Source organism: Cebus imitator, unplaced genomic scaffold (assembly GCF_001604975.1).
Source record: "Cebus imitator isolate Cc_AM_T3 unplaced genomic scaffold, Cebus_imitator-1.0 Scaffold193, whole genome shotgun sequence".
Lineage (NCBI taxonomy): Eukaryota > Metazoa > Chordata > Mammalia > Primates > Cebidae > Cebus > Cebus imitator.
In genome coordinates this window covers 3,045,378-3,061,203 of record NW_016107508.1, presented here as the reverse complement: position 1 = coordinate 3,061,203, position 15,826 = coordinate 3,045,378, and the positions used below count along the sequence as shown (strand labels likewise).

The 15,826-nt window shown below is 52.9% G+C and overlaps 1 long non-coding RNA gene across 1 annotated transcript in view; it reads left to right on the top strand.

The window, feature by feature from the left end:
* Window positions 1-693: 693 nt before the first annotated feature.
* LOC108316862 overlaps window positions 694-15,826 on the top strand; it is a 17,766-nt gene continuing 2,633 nt past the window's right edge. Inside the window, exons 1-2 of the long non-coding RNA XR_005203177.1 lie at window positions 694-820; window positions 12,242-12,410. This is a non-coding gene — a long non-coding RNA (uncharacterized LOC108316862). The remainder of the gene's footprint in view (window positions 821-12,241; window positions 12,411-15,826) is intronic.

Below are 15,826 nucleotides of genomic sequence, written 5' to 3'. Positions count from 1 at the left end.
ACCCCAGCACAGCCTGTGCCAAGGGAGGGAGGACAGGCTCACCCCCAAGGACTCCATGGATTGAGTAAGAGAGCGCCCTGTAGCACTAGTGTCTGGGCCTTGTCAATGACACTTTTCCAAATTTTGGGCACCCCTGTACAAACTGAGACAGCTGCAAATACCCACCCCATGGGCTGAATCCAAGAAGGGAGAAAGTCTGCCTCTTGCAAAAAATTAGCTTAAGAAATGGACATTGGCAGTCCTCCCTTTCTTTCCTTCCTTCCTTAGCATCCCCTGTGAGCCCTGCTCCCCTCCCCTGCCTGCAGAGGAACCAGATTTAGTGCCTCAGCTGAGAGAATGAGATGCTCTGTTATTTTTCATGGGAAATTAGACCTGACCCTGCTGTCAGTTAGCTCATGCTGAGGGAGGATGGATGGCCTGGGGCATGGCCCTTACTTAGCCCCTGCTCTGAGCCCTCCAGGGCAGGGATGGAGGCACTCGGAGGCCAGCCTGGCTGGGGGCCAGCCATGATGTCACCTACTGTAGGGTGGGGACAGGGGTGACAGGAAAGATCAGGGAGCCTTCATCCAGGTGATGGATACCAGTGACCTCCCCACACCTCTGATAGTGTCACCCATGATGGTCCCCCCTCTGTCACTGGCCACGACCAGCTCATCCAGGGGACACTCAGGCTGCTCCTATCTCTTTCAGCTCCCAACTCTACCTCTTGCCCCGCTGAGGAAAGCTGGTGGTCAGGGCTGGTGGTCATCATTGCCATATGCTGTGCCTCCCTGGTGTTTCTGACTGTGCTTGTCATCATTTGCTACAAAGCCATAAAAAGGTGAGTACTTACCCACTGCACCCAGCTCCAAGCCAAAAGGAACCCCAGCTGGGCTTGGGGCTCCTACACACATCCCATATCATTATTTTAAATTATAAAATTGTTAAGCATACAAGAAGCACAAAGAACACACAGTGACCTTCCACCTACCCTTACCCCAATTCAACAGTTAATCAAGATTTTGTGATATTTGCTATATCTGTTTTCTTTTTCCTTTGCTCTTTTTCATTGCCAAAATATTTTAAAGTTGATCTCAGAAATAATGTCTCTGTCACTTCAGGGAGTTTGATTCCACAAGCATTTGATTAGCACGAACTATATGTCAGGCCTAGTGCAACATAAAAAATACAAAAATGTTGCAAAACACCAAAAAGTAATGGGAGTTGTTAACAGTAGAATATTTCTAAGAAAGTTTTATAAACATTTCCTGACTCCCAAAATTACAGGGTCCATATTAAGACCATTCCTAACACCTAAAATATTTAAGTTTAATCTGTAAGTTGGTGGTTCTCTGTGATTTCACTTTAGTAATTCAAAAGCAGGAAGAGTAAACTATCAAGGTAAAAGTCTTAAAAGAAGTGCACAGCCAAGCACACAGGATGGGGGAAATGGAAAGCCAGTAGCCGAGGGGAATCTTGGTAATGGGTCACAGAAGGGAGGACAGTTGGGGGCAGGGCCCGGGCACGGCAACTCCACACAAGACAGGCCATGCCCCGGGCATCTGCCACCCAGCTGAGGACTCAAGCTCAGAGCCCTCTCTGCCCAAAATGCGCATGCTGCGGGGCAATCTCCAAAAACACAGACAAATAACACAGGCATAACCATAGTCAGCAACACCTCAGCTGGGCACTGGGCTCCTCTCCTCACCAACGTTCTCTTAGTTCATCTCCACCTACATTTTCCCAATCAGCTCCATTTTGTGGAGGAGGCTGAGGTTCTAAGGAGTTAGAGAGCTTCCCGGGATAGCACAATACCCAAGCAGTGGAAATGGAACCCAGAACAGAGACTCCGAAGCCCAGCCCTGACTGCAGCACCATGTGTCAGAGTTATTGACGAGTTTGACTCCAGTGTTGGGCTAAGCACAGACCTCGGTATTCCTGCCTGCCCTTCCTCAGGGATGCGGGAGGAGGACACTCAGGGTTTGGTGAGGTCTGTCTGTGCTTCTCAGAGGGAAGAAGGCCCAAGTCTCCAAAACTCTGTAACTCTGGGTAGGGTCCCTAGCCTTGAAAACCAAGATGGGGCCAGGCACAGTGGCTCAGGCCTATAATTTCAGCACTTTGGGAGGCCAAGTGGGGTGGATCATCTGAGGTCAGGAGTTTGAGACCGGCGTGGCCAACATGGGGAAACCCCATCTCTACTGAAAATACAAAAATTAGCAGGGCATGGTGGCTCACACCTATAATCCCGGCTACTCAGGAGGCTGTGGCAGGAGAATCACTTGAACCCGGGAGGCAGAGGTTGCAGTGAGCCGAGATCACACCACTGCACTCCAGACTGGAGTGAAAGATTGAGACTCCATCTCAAAAAAAAAGAAAAAGAAAACCAATGTGGATGGTTGGATGGGTGGATGGGTGGATTGTTGGATGGGTAGATGGTTGATGGGTGGATGGTTGATGGGTAGATGGTTGGATGGTTGGATGGGTGGATGATTGGATGGTTAATGGGTGGTTAGTTGGATGGTTGATGGGTGGATGGTTGGATGGTTGGATGGGTGGATGAGTGGATGGTTGGATGGGTAGATGGGTGGATGGGTAGATGGTTGGATGGTTGGATGTGTGGATGGTGGATGGGTGGATTGTTGGGTGGGTGATGGTTGAATGGGTGGATGGTTGGATGGGTGGGTGGGTGGATGGGTGGATGGTTGGATGGGTGAGTGGGTGGGTGGGTGGATGGTTGGATGAGTGGATGGTTGAATGGTTGGATAGTTAAATGGTTGGATGGTTGGACGGGTGGATGGGTGGATGGTTGGATGGGTGGGTGAATGGATGTCGAATGAGTGGATGGTTGGATGATTGGAGTCTCCAAGGGGACACGTCTAGTCCAATTCCCAGGTGTTCTGTAGGTGCCTCCTGTGTGCCAGGCTTGGTAGGCATGCAAACAGGTAAGATCCAGGCTACCCCTAGAGGCCACTTGATGAGGCTGTGGGAGGTTTGCTGGCAGCCCACTGTGGCTGCCCAGAGGAGTCATGGTGCATTCTGATCTGGACCATAAAGCATTTGAGCAGAGGGCCTGCTGGAATGGGAGAAGGGTTTTAAGTAGCAGAGCAGAGGAGGCATTCTAGGCAAAGACACCTGTAAAAGGAAGCAGCTGGGCCCAAGCCCCTGTGATGCAGGAGATGACCCTGGAGGAAGCTGTGAGTCTGACTGGGGAGGCTCATCACCAGGCTGAGCAGTGACTTTGCCTGTGGCTCTAGACACTAGGAACTACTGAAGAGTAGCTTTGGTAGCTACTTTTTGGGGAAAGAGTGCATCACCAGGCCATGGCTACCAGTCTCCTTGCAGACATGCCCCGCTTCCCCTGGGAGAGACTCAACATGAATAATCTGTTTAATATAAACTCATATTCTTACAAAAGACACCTCAGCCACTTCTGCCCCCCTCCCTGCCCCAAACCTTCCCTGAAGAAATGTGCTACCTGGTTCTACCGGAGGAGGGAAACGAGAACAATCTCACATAATAGTTCACTATAGTAGTGCTGCCCGGCGGTAGCCTGCTGAGCTTTGTTTCAGCTGGGCTGGGGGGCACCCAGGAAGGATGTGAGGGGTGTCATCCTGACCTCCTCAGAGCAGTTAGAGGGGCTTCCTGTCTGTCCTCTTCCACTCTCTCTGAGCTCTTGACCCCTGGGTCTGTCAGCACCCTGGGAAAAAGCAGAATTCATCCCGGATGGCTCAGCGGACCAGACTTGAGAGAGTGGGCTTCTTCCAGGGACATGGGCAGGGCTCCTCTGGGTTGTGGGCGGGGCTTCTTCGGGGTCGGGGGGCATAGGCGGGGCTCCTTCAGGGCATGAGCGGGCTTCTTCCAGGGGCCAGGCCAAGATTATTCTGGCGTTTTGGGCAGGCTCAGAGAGTAAATGGGGCAAGTGAGGCACTCAGGGACTTGCAGAGTGGGAGCGGTTAGCACCTCCAGGAAGACAAGCAAGTGGGGAACTAGTGCCATGGGAGCCTCGCGAGAGAGTCGCAGTTAGGAGAAGGCGGCCTGGCAGGAGCTGTGGTTGGAACTGTCAGGGAAGCAGCCCGAAAACAGGGAGGAACGGTAAGAAATGCTCCCAGCTGCTCTCCACGCTTAGGTTTCCCGTGCGTGCCTCCCACTGGCCAAACCCAAGAAGCAGGGGAATCAGGACACACAGCCAGCAAGGTCGGCCTCCCTGCAGGAAGCCAGTGGAGCAGGCACACGGGTGTAAGCGGACCCTCTGCTGCGCAGCCCCTTTGCTACCCCGCGCCAGGCTCTGCATCCATCTCCGGACCAAGACCTGGGGACACCAAGGAATAGGACCCCGCCCTTTGACCTCGAGGTCTTCTTAATCCAGAGAGAGCATCCCTGGTGCAGCAGACATATTCAATGACAAGAGAGGACTGTGCTCACTGCAGGTGAAGGCAGAAATAGAGCCCAGTGCTGCCAGAACCCACCTAGAACAAGGCTGCGGAGGGAGGCCTGACCCCTTGGAGACAGAAGGAGGCAGCAGGAGCTGCAACCCCACCTGCAGAGCAAGGTGCGCCCCACTGCCTCCAGGCGATGACCGCAGCTGGGGCTGTAAGAGATAGCATCCTCACACACACCAGCTGCCTGTCCACGTTTCTCTCCAGCGGAATGGAGGATTTCTTGCTCACGGCAGATTGTTTTTGGTCAATAATTCATCTGAAACCTACCTTTTCTCTCAGGAAACAAAAGTGTCTCATGTCACTGCAAAACCATTAAAGGAAAATTTAGTGATAAATGCTACTCTTTTTAAGAAAAAAAAAAACTCTCATGGCCTCAAGTCCTAGGGATTTCTAAGAGATTTTTGTAAATGGCCCCAACACAGCCTTTCAGAGACGGACTGCCGGGAAGATGTTTCTAGAATTGGGTAGATCAGAGAGGAGGTGACTGGAGATATCTTGGCACCTGGCGTGTCAGCCGCCGGGACACGGGCCTCAGCGGACGCCGAGTGCTGAGCTGCGGTTGTGGAAGGAGCACCCCACAGGGTCCTCACATCTGTGTCCAAGGCCTGACTGAAAGTGGGCTGGACCTTGGCAGGAGGAAGGGTCTCACTAGTACTTGCTGGATGAAGATGAGGTGAATCAGCACTTCCTCCTGTGACTCAGCAAACCATCCCCAAGTCCCATCTGTACACTGGGTAGACCGTGCTCAGGGAGCTTCAACGCTGGGGGAGTTCAGAGGAGGGACACCTTGCCCAGACCTGGTAGCCAGTGGGGGTGGGGAGGTTTCTTAAAGAGGTGCCAGGCTAAGGGACTGGGCGGGGTGGGTGTTACTTGAATTTGCATGAGCATGAGCAGTGGCCCCCAAGTCCCCTGTTGATGACCCCAAACTCAGAGAGGGTTCCCAGCCCATGCAGCATTCATTTTGGTGGCCTCACCACCCCAGCCTTGTTATGAACAAGACTCTTTATCTACACCTGCATGGAGAGCAGGCCCCAGAGTCCTTGGGTGCTCTGTACCCCCATGCCTGGCACCCAAGCGTCCTCCCACCTCTAGCCCTGACGGGCACATTTCTGACAGCAGGACAGCCTGATTTGTTAAAGGAGCCCAGAACTGGGAGTCAAGCCCCCAGCCTGTTTCTGTTCCCAGCCCCAGCCCAGCCCAGCCCGGCTCAGCGGGCATTGCTTCCCTCTGTGGCCTCAGTATTCCCCCTCTGAAATGACAATCTCCAGGCACCCTTTTGTGTCCCCATACTGGATTGCAGGGGGACTGCTGCCACTCAGGCATTCAGCCACTCGGATGTATAAATGCAGAGACAACACGAATGTCCATCCAGGGCAGAGATAAACTTGAAACAAGCAATGACCACAGAGAGTCATCAAGGCAAGGCTCCAAGGGGCAAGGTGCCCACTGCCTGGGTAGACCTCAGATCCCAGCTGGGGGCATCCCACAGGCCTGCGTACTTGCACCGATGAGGCTGTTTTCCTGGGGGGCGTCTACAGCTTCTCTGACAGCCACACCCTTCACTCAGAGAAGCACTCCTGTGTTGAAGGAAGATGATGCCCACCCGCTTCATGGAAACATACCCATGCCAGCACAGGAAAAGCACCTTGCCTCCATTGGCCATCCTTGGTGTGGGTCTGTTCCTTTCTGCTGTCCATTGCCATGAAACCATCAGACAGCCATTTCCCTCTCACAGGTATGACTGGCAGAAAGACCAGTACAATGCTGCAGGACAGTTTGGCTGACCCTGCCGATGTTAATTGCTGACCTGAAGCAAGCGTGCTGCTTCCTAGACGTGGGCTTGAGTGTGCGTGCCTGAGTGTGCCTAAGCACCGCCTATTGCTGGGCTCTGGCACTCATCAGCTGCTTGTAGTTGAGCCATTTTCAGTAGAACAAGTACTTCTTAATACTCAAGCCTTTTTGATGGTGCCTTAGAAAACCCATTGACTGGCACAGGGCTGTTCCATATTGGGCCATTTATTGGGCACCATAAGCACAAGGAATGCAGAAGAAGCAAGACGGTCCCTGTTCTCTTCCTGCTGGAGGAGGCAGATTAAGCACACACCAGCAAATTAATAAATGAGATGACCTTAAATTAAGACTGTGAAGAGAAAAAAATACAGGGTAATGGGGAAGAGAAGGAGAAAGGAGTGAAGGTTGTGTCCTTTCCAAAGAGTCAGGCATGTTGTGTACGCCTTTTGAGACAGCTTAATGATTAGAAAGTGTGGCTAGGGCGTTGCACATTTATTCCCTCCTTTTAATTTAGTTTTAATTTTTATCAATGGAATATGTATATATACTGTGGTTTAAAATATCAAATGTGCTCCCAAGACTCTTAAGAAAGACAGCAGCCCCTTCATCTTTTCCCCCAAGTCTCATTCTTGAGAGCAACTACTTTCAACAGTTAGCTGTTTCTTCTAGTATTTCTTTCCATATGTTAAGTGATGTGTATACTGCTATTTAAATTTTCTTTCCATTTTAAGCATTATCTATTACTTTCCACTATGGAAGATACCAAGGCCAGCACCCTTGCAGTACGGACATACAACATACTTCCCCTCTTCTTGTTCTCCACCTAGGGTGGTGTTTGGTGTGGGATTCTGTGCCCATTCAGTGCTTACCTCAGTGTAATAAGGAGCATACAGCGCATCGCTGAGCCACACAGTGTACTGTGCCGTTTCCTTTCCTGGGGTTAGCATTGCCTCCTCGCAACCCAGTCAAATATAACAGATCCATTTTTGTCCTGGGGCTCCAGGCTTCTCTCCAGGTGGACTGTGGGTCTCTGAGCCTGTTGCGCAGTTGTCACCCTACAGCCGTCTCTCCAGCAGCCTTTCAAGCTGGACGATCCCAACATGGCTCCTCCTTGGGAACCTGCTACCCTCAGCTCTCTCCCTCCCTCTCCAACTCCAGTCCCTCATCTCCTTAGCTTGATTCTTTCATGGATATTTCCGCAAGATCTTTCCTGAATCATAGACTCAAAAGAAAGTTAATCAGTGAAATTAGTTTTCTTTTTAGAATTTACATTGTTTTTGGAGCTTTGTGGTAGCCCAGCGAACGATTAGTTCTTACTGAATGTGTGGTTTATAGAGAAGATCTGGTGCCTGGGGGCACCTGGAATGCCAGGGAGGGTAGAAATGAGTTTCCAATGGAATCTGAGCCAAAATAAATCTTCATGGTCAAGAGCCAATCCTTTGTTTTCCTGATGTGGGAACTGAGGCCTGGGTGGGAGAGAAATGGCTCAGGTCCCAGAGGGTTCTGCCCTCCTCCTGGCTCATCGAGTACTCCTGGAAGGTCAGTGTCCTTCCCCTTACTTCTTCCAGTTGAGTCCTTGCTGCTTCTCCTTGGAGACCCAACTCAAATGTCACCTCTTCTGAGATGTCATCATGGACCAGTATAGAGGTCTCTTCCCTGTCCAACTGCTAGTCATAGCTCCCCCTGAATTTACAATTCTGCTTTCTGCCGTAAGTAAGTGTATGTCTGCTCGTGTGCCCGCTCACGTGTGTACGCGTGGTTGGATGCACACACAATAGATGGGGTTGGTCATCTCGTCTTACTCATCTCTCTCCCGACGGTGCCTGGCACGATGCCTGGCACACAGTAACTGTTCAACAGTGGTTTCTGTGGTGTGAATGGAGGCTTGTTCCAACAGACTTGCCAGAGTCCCCCTTTCAAATGGACACACTCTATTTAGAATTGCAGTAAATTCATTTTTTTCTCTGTCTGGGTGAGTGAAATAGAGTCTGTTTTTGGTGTAAATAACATGCACCCAGTTTTAAGTGTTGGGCCTCACCCCTTCATCAGTTTCAGTTTTCCCAGCCCCCTGCCATTCCTGCCCCACCCCCTCCCAGCCTCGTTTCTTTAGTAGGCCTCCTGCCATTCTCTCCCTTCTCCGTATGCTCGCTCAAGTGCAGGTACCCTGACTCAGCTGCCCCCTCCAAGCTTCGGAGTAGCACAGCCAGCCTCCCTCCCACCTGTGCATGACACACTCCAGTATTTCTCTCCATATGCTAAGTGATGTGTATACTGCTATCTAACTCCCAGGCTGCAAACACAGTGGAGCAGCCCCGCCGTCTACCTCCTCCTCTTCCTCCCTGTAGGACACACCTACTGTGCTAGGGGCCAGCCCAGCCCTCTCTCCCTCGTCACTTGCCCTGGTCTTCAGCTGATCTGCAGAGTCAGGGCCAAAGGAGGGGTGTGGGGAAGAAAAGGTAGGCCACGCCCAGAGGCCAGCAGTGAGGACCAGGAATCAGGACAAGAGTGGAACCGCTTTATCCACCCTCGACTCACCACATACTTCCAGGAGCAAGAAATGCACCTCGAATGCATCTTGGTGCATTCTGGGTGCCTTGAGACTGGGTTATCTCATGGGCCAAAGCCTCTTGGCCAGTTGGGGTCTCAATGCGGTTCCCATCTGTCACCTCTCCCTGCTGTTCATATACGTACCTGTAGCAACACTCCCTCCTCCCCACTGTCCCCAACCCAACCCAGAATCACCACACCTGGCTGTGCTGTGAGTCAGGTCAAAGTTATTGTACTCCAAGGAAGGGCCTCTTTAGGGCAAGTGCTGAGCGTTGATGCATGGCCTTGGCTGCTCAGAGACCATCCTGCATCCTTTGGAACCTGGGCTGGATTCAAGGAGCTGGCTCCTGCTCTGTGTCCAGAATCAAGACTCCATCTTCTGACTCCTTGGCCGGTGTGCCTTCCCCTGGGCCTCGCTGCCACCTTCCAGGCCGTCTGGGGCTTGGCTCCTTCCCTGATCAACATACAGTTTTCTTTGGAGTCTCAGAAGCTGCGTAGCCTCACCAACACACCCACATCCGCCATCCAGGAAGAGGTCAGGCCTGCAAGGGGCAGGGGCATGAGGTGTCCCTACCTGCCCTGGGCTGAGATGCTTCTTTGGGCTTATTTGTCCCCCCAGAGAGACTGATCTTCCATGACGGGTGATAAAATCCCATCCTGCCATGTGAGGCAGGCAGCAGGGATGAGCCTGCTTCATCTGCCGGCATCCTTGGTGTGGGGGACATGAAGCCCAGGCCTGCATACACTGTGGACAGTCACGGACAGAAGGCTCCGCCGATTGAGGGTGTGCCCAGGGCCAGCTGATGGGAGACCCAGACGGATCCCTGCTTCTTGGGGTCTTTTTCTTTTGTCACCAAGAAATTCATGCCTCTCTGGACCCATCTCTCCAGACACGCTGGGTCAAGGTTATCAGGCAGGGTAAGGGTGGACGGGTACCCCATTTAAGAAGTCCTCAGGTGACACCCACTGCAGTCAGGATAAGACCCAGACACCTTGCCCCGGCCAGCTGCACCCTGCAGGGACTGGCTCCCGCCCCACCGCTCCTGCTGGTGTTTTCTCCTTACCGCCCTCACTCAGGACTCTGCAGCTGCACAGGCCTCCGCCTTGGCTGTGTCCTGCTCCCTGCATGGCAGGGCCCTTCTCACCCCCGGGACCTCACTAACCTGTCAGCCTAGCAGGCCTCCCGCTCCTCTCTCCCTCGACGCCTAGCTCTTTGCCATCTTAGTTCCTCTCCTAATTTGCTGCAATCTGTTCATTGTGTACTGCTGGTCACATGACTCCCAACCTGGTGCCAGGTCGAGGCCAGCGTCCCGGGGCCTGAGTCTGTTTTGTGCACTCAAATGAACTGAACTCACAGGACCCTGGAGGTGGAGCCGCCTGTGGACAAATCCTGCCTGAGAAGAGAGGTGCCCCGTGCCTGAGGTTGGGGAGCCCGAGGGCAGGGATGGGCCGCTTCTTGGGGACAGATACCCCCTCAGCCTCATTTGCTTCGGGAGCCCCTGAAGCAGTGCCGGGTATCCCTGTGGTACCCATGGTGACCAGGCTGGGCTGGGCTGGCTCAGGGCAGCGGAGCAGTGTAGGTTGCAGGGAGTCCTGGTGGAGAATGGCTGCACAGGAGCTCAGGGGAAGTCTGTCCTGGAAACCCGGCCTCTAGGGAGAGCAGACAGCTCTGCGTATTCCTGTTACCAGTGAAGGCCTTTTGTGACAGCAAGACAAGGTGAAGGGAGGTTTCGTGACCCAGAGCTAGTGTCCAAGGGCATGACCACGTGTGTCTACCTGTGCCCACCTGTTCTGTAGAGGACCCCCACCAGACCTCAGCTGAAGGCCCCTCTACCCAGAGGTGTTTCCCAGCCCCCTGGTCCCCAGTCTAGAGGTGGTGGCAGGGAGGCATTGTCCTGGAATTTCAGGGAGGTGGGTGCCCAGACCCCCAGTGAGATGGACACTGTCTGGGCCACTTCTGCCCACTGAATCCCCAGCAGGGATCTCACCCCCAGCACCATTCTGGCATCTCAGAGGCTTGGAGAACAGTCACCACAGCCTGAGCTAGCTCGGAGGCGCCCGGTCCAGGGCTCTCTGTGTGACCTGCAGTCCTTTCTTCAGCATCCAGGCTGGGAAGGGCTCTGCCCTAGAACAAATCCCAGGCTGCAGAGCGGTGCTCAAGGGGAGAGAGTCACACCTGTGAGAAGGCCCTCCCTTGGCCAAGCCCTCTCTGCTCCCCTCGGTCTCCGGCTCCCACGGGAGGATGTAGGCATGAGAAACGCACAGGTGCCAGTGCCGCAGCTCAGCAGAAGCGGCTAACCAGGCGATCCCGGGGGATGGCACGGGCAGTGGGTCCCGCTGGCTGTGAGGATGCTCATCAGCTGCAGGCCTGTCTCCCACTGCCTGGTCGATGGAGGCTGGACATGGGGCTGCTGCTTCTCATGGTGACACCCTCAAGCCTCAGAAAGGCATTTTTTCAGCTTCTTGACCCAGGTTTGGGGAAGTCCAAAGTCTACAAAGGAGTCTCATCATGGAACCCTGAGTGTGTGTGTATATGAGTGTAGGGATGTATGTATATGGGTATGTGTATTCATATGTATGAGTGTATGCACATGCACGTGTGTGCGTAGGTATGTGTATATGTATATTCTATGTGTGTGTGTTTAGGGGTGTGTGTCTATATTGTATGTGTGTGTTTAGGCGTGTGTGTGAGTATTGTATGTGTGTGTATATTGTATGTGTGTGTGTTTAGGTATGTGTGTGTGTATTGTATGTGTATGTGTTTATGTGTGTGTGTGTATTGCATGTGTGTGTGTTTAGATGTGTGTGTGTTGCATGTGTGTGTTTAGGAGTGTGTGTGTATTGTATGTGTGTGTGTGTATTATATGTGTGTGTATTGCATGTGTGTGTGTTTAGGTGTGTGTGTGTTGTGTGTGTGTGTGTGTGTGTGTGGATTTGTGCCTATGTACGTGTATGTGAGTATGTGCCTTTGTATGTTGCGCAGGTTCATGTGTGTGACTGTGTGGGGGAGGGTGTCAGGGGTGGGCACTCGGGGGGATGAATGCGTTCCTAAGAGGTGAGTCTGGGACATTTAACTTTCGCTTCTCCCAGGGGTGGGTGCATGAGACGGGAAGAAAGCTTCCCTTCTCAGGCCCCCAGAGCTGGTCTTTGCCTCCCTCTTCTCTATCCCCACAGAGCAGCAGGCTGAGGGGGAGGCTGTCACATCATGGTCAGCAGGACCCAAGAGGGGTACCTGGGTCCTGGGCCTCCTTGCCCAGGCCAGAGATGCTGGCGGAGGCAGGTTTCTGCAGGGCCCCTCATGGCTGCTGGCCTGTGTGTGTGAAGCTGTCCGCACAGCACTCTGAGCAGGGAATGGGGGGGCCTGCTGCCTTTTAAGCCCAGGGCAGGGGACAAGAAGTCTGAAGGTGGCAGAGCGCACCCTTCCACAGGCAGGAATCCTGGGTGCCACCAAGGAAAGTCTCACTAACCTCTCTCTTGGTTTCTAGGAACCATGCCATTTAGGGAGCCCTCTGTGGCCATCTCTACCTGGACCAGGGTGAAAATGCCACTTCTTGGTTTAGCGAGACCAGCCTCAGCTGACTCCCAGAGGTGCAGAGCCAGGCTGGGTTCTAGCAGGTCTCTAGCATTTCTGGATCCCCACAGGGAACGCTTTAGGTAGGAAGTCTGTGCAGACTGGAGAACCTTGGCTACTCCAGCCAGTGGGAACAGCTCCCTGCTGACACCTTTTCCCCAGCAGTCCTGAGAGCTAACAAACATTTATGGAGCACTTACGGTATGCCAGACGCTTGTCTAAGCGCTTGACATGGACTAATGCATTTAATCCTCCCAAAAAGCCTATGAAATGGACACCACAACTGTGCTCATTTCATAGACGAGAAACTGAGGCATAGAGAGGTTACGTAGCTTGCCTAAGGTCACATGGCCAGAAAGTGGCAAAGCGGGGGTTACCGAGCCTTGACAGCTGCCTCTTAGCACTTCCGCAGCGTCACCCTGAAGTGCCCTGCTTGGTGGGAGGGTGGAATTGGGGGGCGCAGAGGTTCCGGATGTTCTGCTTTAGGGAACATCCAGCTTCCATGGGGTTCCAGTGAATCCCAGAAAGGCTTTGCAAGCAGCAGTCCAGGGGGCAGAGTGGTTGGGCACTCAGCTCCAGTGGCAGGAGGGGAGCAGATCATGTCCACTTCTCAGGAGAGCCCTTGGCTGCCACCATCTCCCATCACCTTGCACAGGCTGCCGAATGCTCCTGTCTGGGGGCTGTCCCCGCCACAGGCGCCTTCTTTGTCAGGAAGAGCCCCTGCCTAAAAAAATTTTAAAAATTAAAAAAAAATAATGGAAGAGCCCCTGCCAAGCCCTCTGCCCGCTTTCCTGTCTGGGAAACTGGCAGAGCAGCTGAGAAGGCCCTGGGCCCCCTCCTCGCCCTGCCTCCCCGGTCCTCCTGCCAGCCTTGCATCCTGCTCTGCTCTTCTGAGCCACCTCTTCCCCAGGGACTGCGAGTTCACAGGAGTCTCACAGGATGCCTTTAGAGCTCTCTCTTTGCCTCCTGCCCATAGAAATCATGCTGACCTCCTCCTCTTACCCTAAAAAGGGTAGAAAACTTGAGCCCTCCAGCTCAGTGATTTCTAAGGGAACTCCACGCCACCTTCTTCATTTCTTCATTATCTGCCCTAGAAGGCCCTTAAGTCATGTCTCTCATGATCTGGACCTGTTGCGATTGTTTTCATTTTAGCCCTAAGCCCAACACTTAATATGCGTGAAGGAGAAATGCAGCGTAGGCTTGTGTCCAGACTCCTTTTTGCCTGTTAATATTTTCTGAAATCCTGATGCTGATGTCCTTTCTTCCCCTTGTATTCGTGATACATTTATCCCACTTGATCCATCAGCGGCCTCACTGGGGGAGCACAGGATCTCACTGTAAGAAAATGCCACCCCCACAAACTGTCCAGACCATGCGGATTTCATGGAGTCGGAAGTCACATCAGAGCTGCTTAAGGCTCCCTGGAGAGGAGTGGTGGATCAGGAAAGGGGATGAATGGGACAGAGGGAGCAAAAGGCCTGGGCAGCATGTGGCTTCAGAGTTCATCATTTCCCATGGACCCTGACATAAGCAAGGCAGCGCAGCTGAGCCCTGTGCACAGAGAGGCCCCAGAGAGTATCTGTTAGTGTCTGCATAAATGGGGTTCTCAGATTCACATGTGGGATATGCTGAATTAAGGCAAAAGGAGACAGACTTCTTGGAGGACTCTGAAGAACTTGGGGGATCTCTAAGAGAAGGGTGGAGGGAGGCTTTCCCAAGTTGATGAGCTCCCAGAGCTCATAGGGGAATGCCTGCTGGGAATGCTGATTAAATGGGAAGATGTTTGCACTTTGGGAGGCCAAGATGGGAGAATCACTTGAGGCCAGGAGTTCAAGAACAGCATGGGCAACATAGCGAGACCCTGTCTCTACAAAAAGTGTAAAAGTTACCCAAACTTGGTGGCACACACCTGTAGTCCCAGCTACTAGGAGGCTAAAGCGGAAGGATCGCTTGAGCTCAGGAGTTTGAGGCTGCAGTGAGTTGTGATGATGCCACTGTACTGCAGCCTGGGCAACAGAGCAAGACCCCATCTCCAAAGTAATCGTGGTAATAATAATGAGAAGACAGATGTCGGGCCAAGTCAGTGTTAGTGGGTGGTCCAGACCCCGCCGCAAACCAGGTGAGCGTCCTTGGGCAAATCAAGCCCTCCCTAAGCCTCAGTTTCCCCACGAAATGAATCTCTTACTCCAGGCCTAGCTTCTTCAGGTGACCACTGAGAGAAGGGACAGGGAAATCTCTGTGACTGAGAGTGCTTTGCACAAAGCGTGATGCACTGTGGGAGGAATTGTGGGTTTGCCTCTTGCATTCCTGGAAGAAGCCACAGAGGCTGGGCTTGAACACCTGGAGTGAGTGCGCTTGGGCTGCTTCGCAGGTGTTTTGAGTGACTTCTGCTGCAGGAGAAAAGGGAACAGTTCATTCACAGACTGAGCTCGGTGTGTGGTCTCTGAGTGGGCCTGATCATTCTTCCCATGAACTGCTAGTGATCCCCTCACAGACCTTGCCTCCCCTGAACTAACTCAGTCAGGGCTTTATCCTGGAGACATTGACCTGGTCACCAGGCACCAGCCCTCCTGACCGTGGCTCTGGGGACATTTGAAAAGGCAGAAGCAATCAACTCCCGGGCCTATGACAATGACCATAAATCTCCAGCCTAGACAGCTTCCAGCAAGGGCCAATCCAGGCTCAGCCCTGGCACCCCTGGGGACCCTGGAGGAGGCTGGGCTAGAGCCCCATAGGAATGAGATGGCAGAATTGTGGCATAGAATTGGGCTACAGAGAGCATGTGGCTTAGAGCAGGAGGAAACACCCAGGCTGGGGGCCAGCGCCCTCCTGAACAACTCAAGGGAGGGAGGAAGTGAGACTTCAGCCAGGCCCAAAAGTACACCGTGATTTCAGAACCCCAGCAGGTGAGCAAGAGCCTTCTCAGAGCCTCCCTGCCAGCCTTCCTGATCCCTTTTATGCATAGGAGAAACCGACTTTTGGGGTTAAGGGGCCTCTGGAATGAGCTTCAAATGGCTCAATTTGAAGTGTTCAAGAACCGCTGGTGGTTCTTGATTTAGTGTAGACATTCACCACCATTGCCCTTACTGTCACTGTCATTGCACCCCTTCAGCATGACCACTATCACCATCACCACAACCATTGCCATCTTCACCAGCACCAATACCACCTCAGCGTCATAACCACTGTCACCTCCACCAATATGACCTTCACTACCATCATTACCACCATCACCTCTGTCAACCCAACCATCACCGCCACCATTACCCTAACCATCACTGTCATTACCACCCCATCACCATTGCCGCTGTCACCATCCCCACTGCCATCTGCACCACCACCAATACCACCTCATAACCACTATCACCTCCACCAATATGACCTTCACTACCGTCATTACCACCATCACCACCTCCATCACCAGTATCACCACGTCCATCACCAGTATCACCACCTCCATCACCAGTATCACCACATCCATCACCAGTATCACCACCTC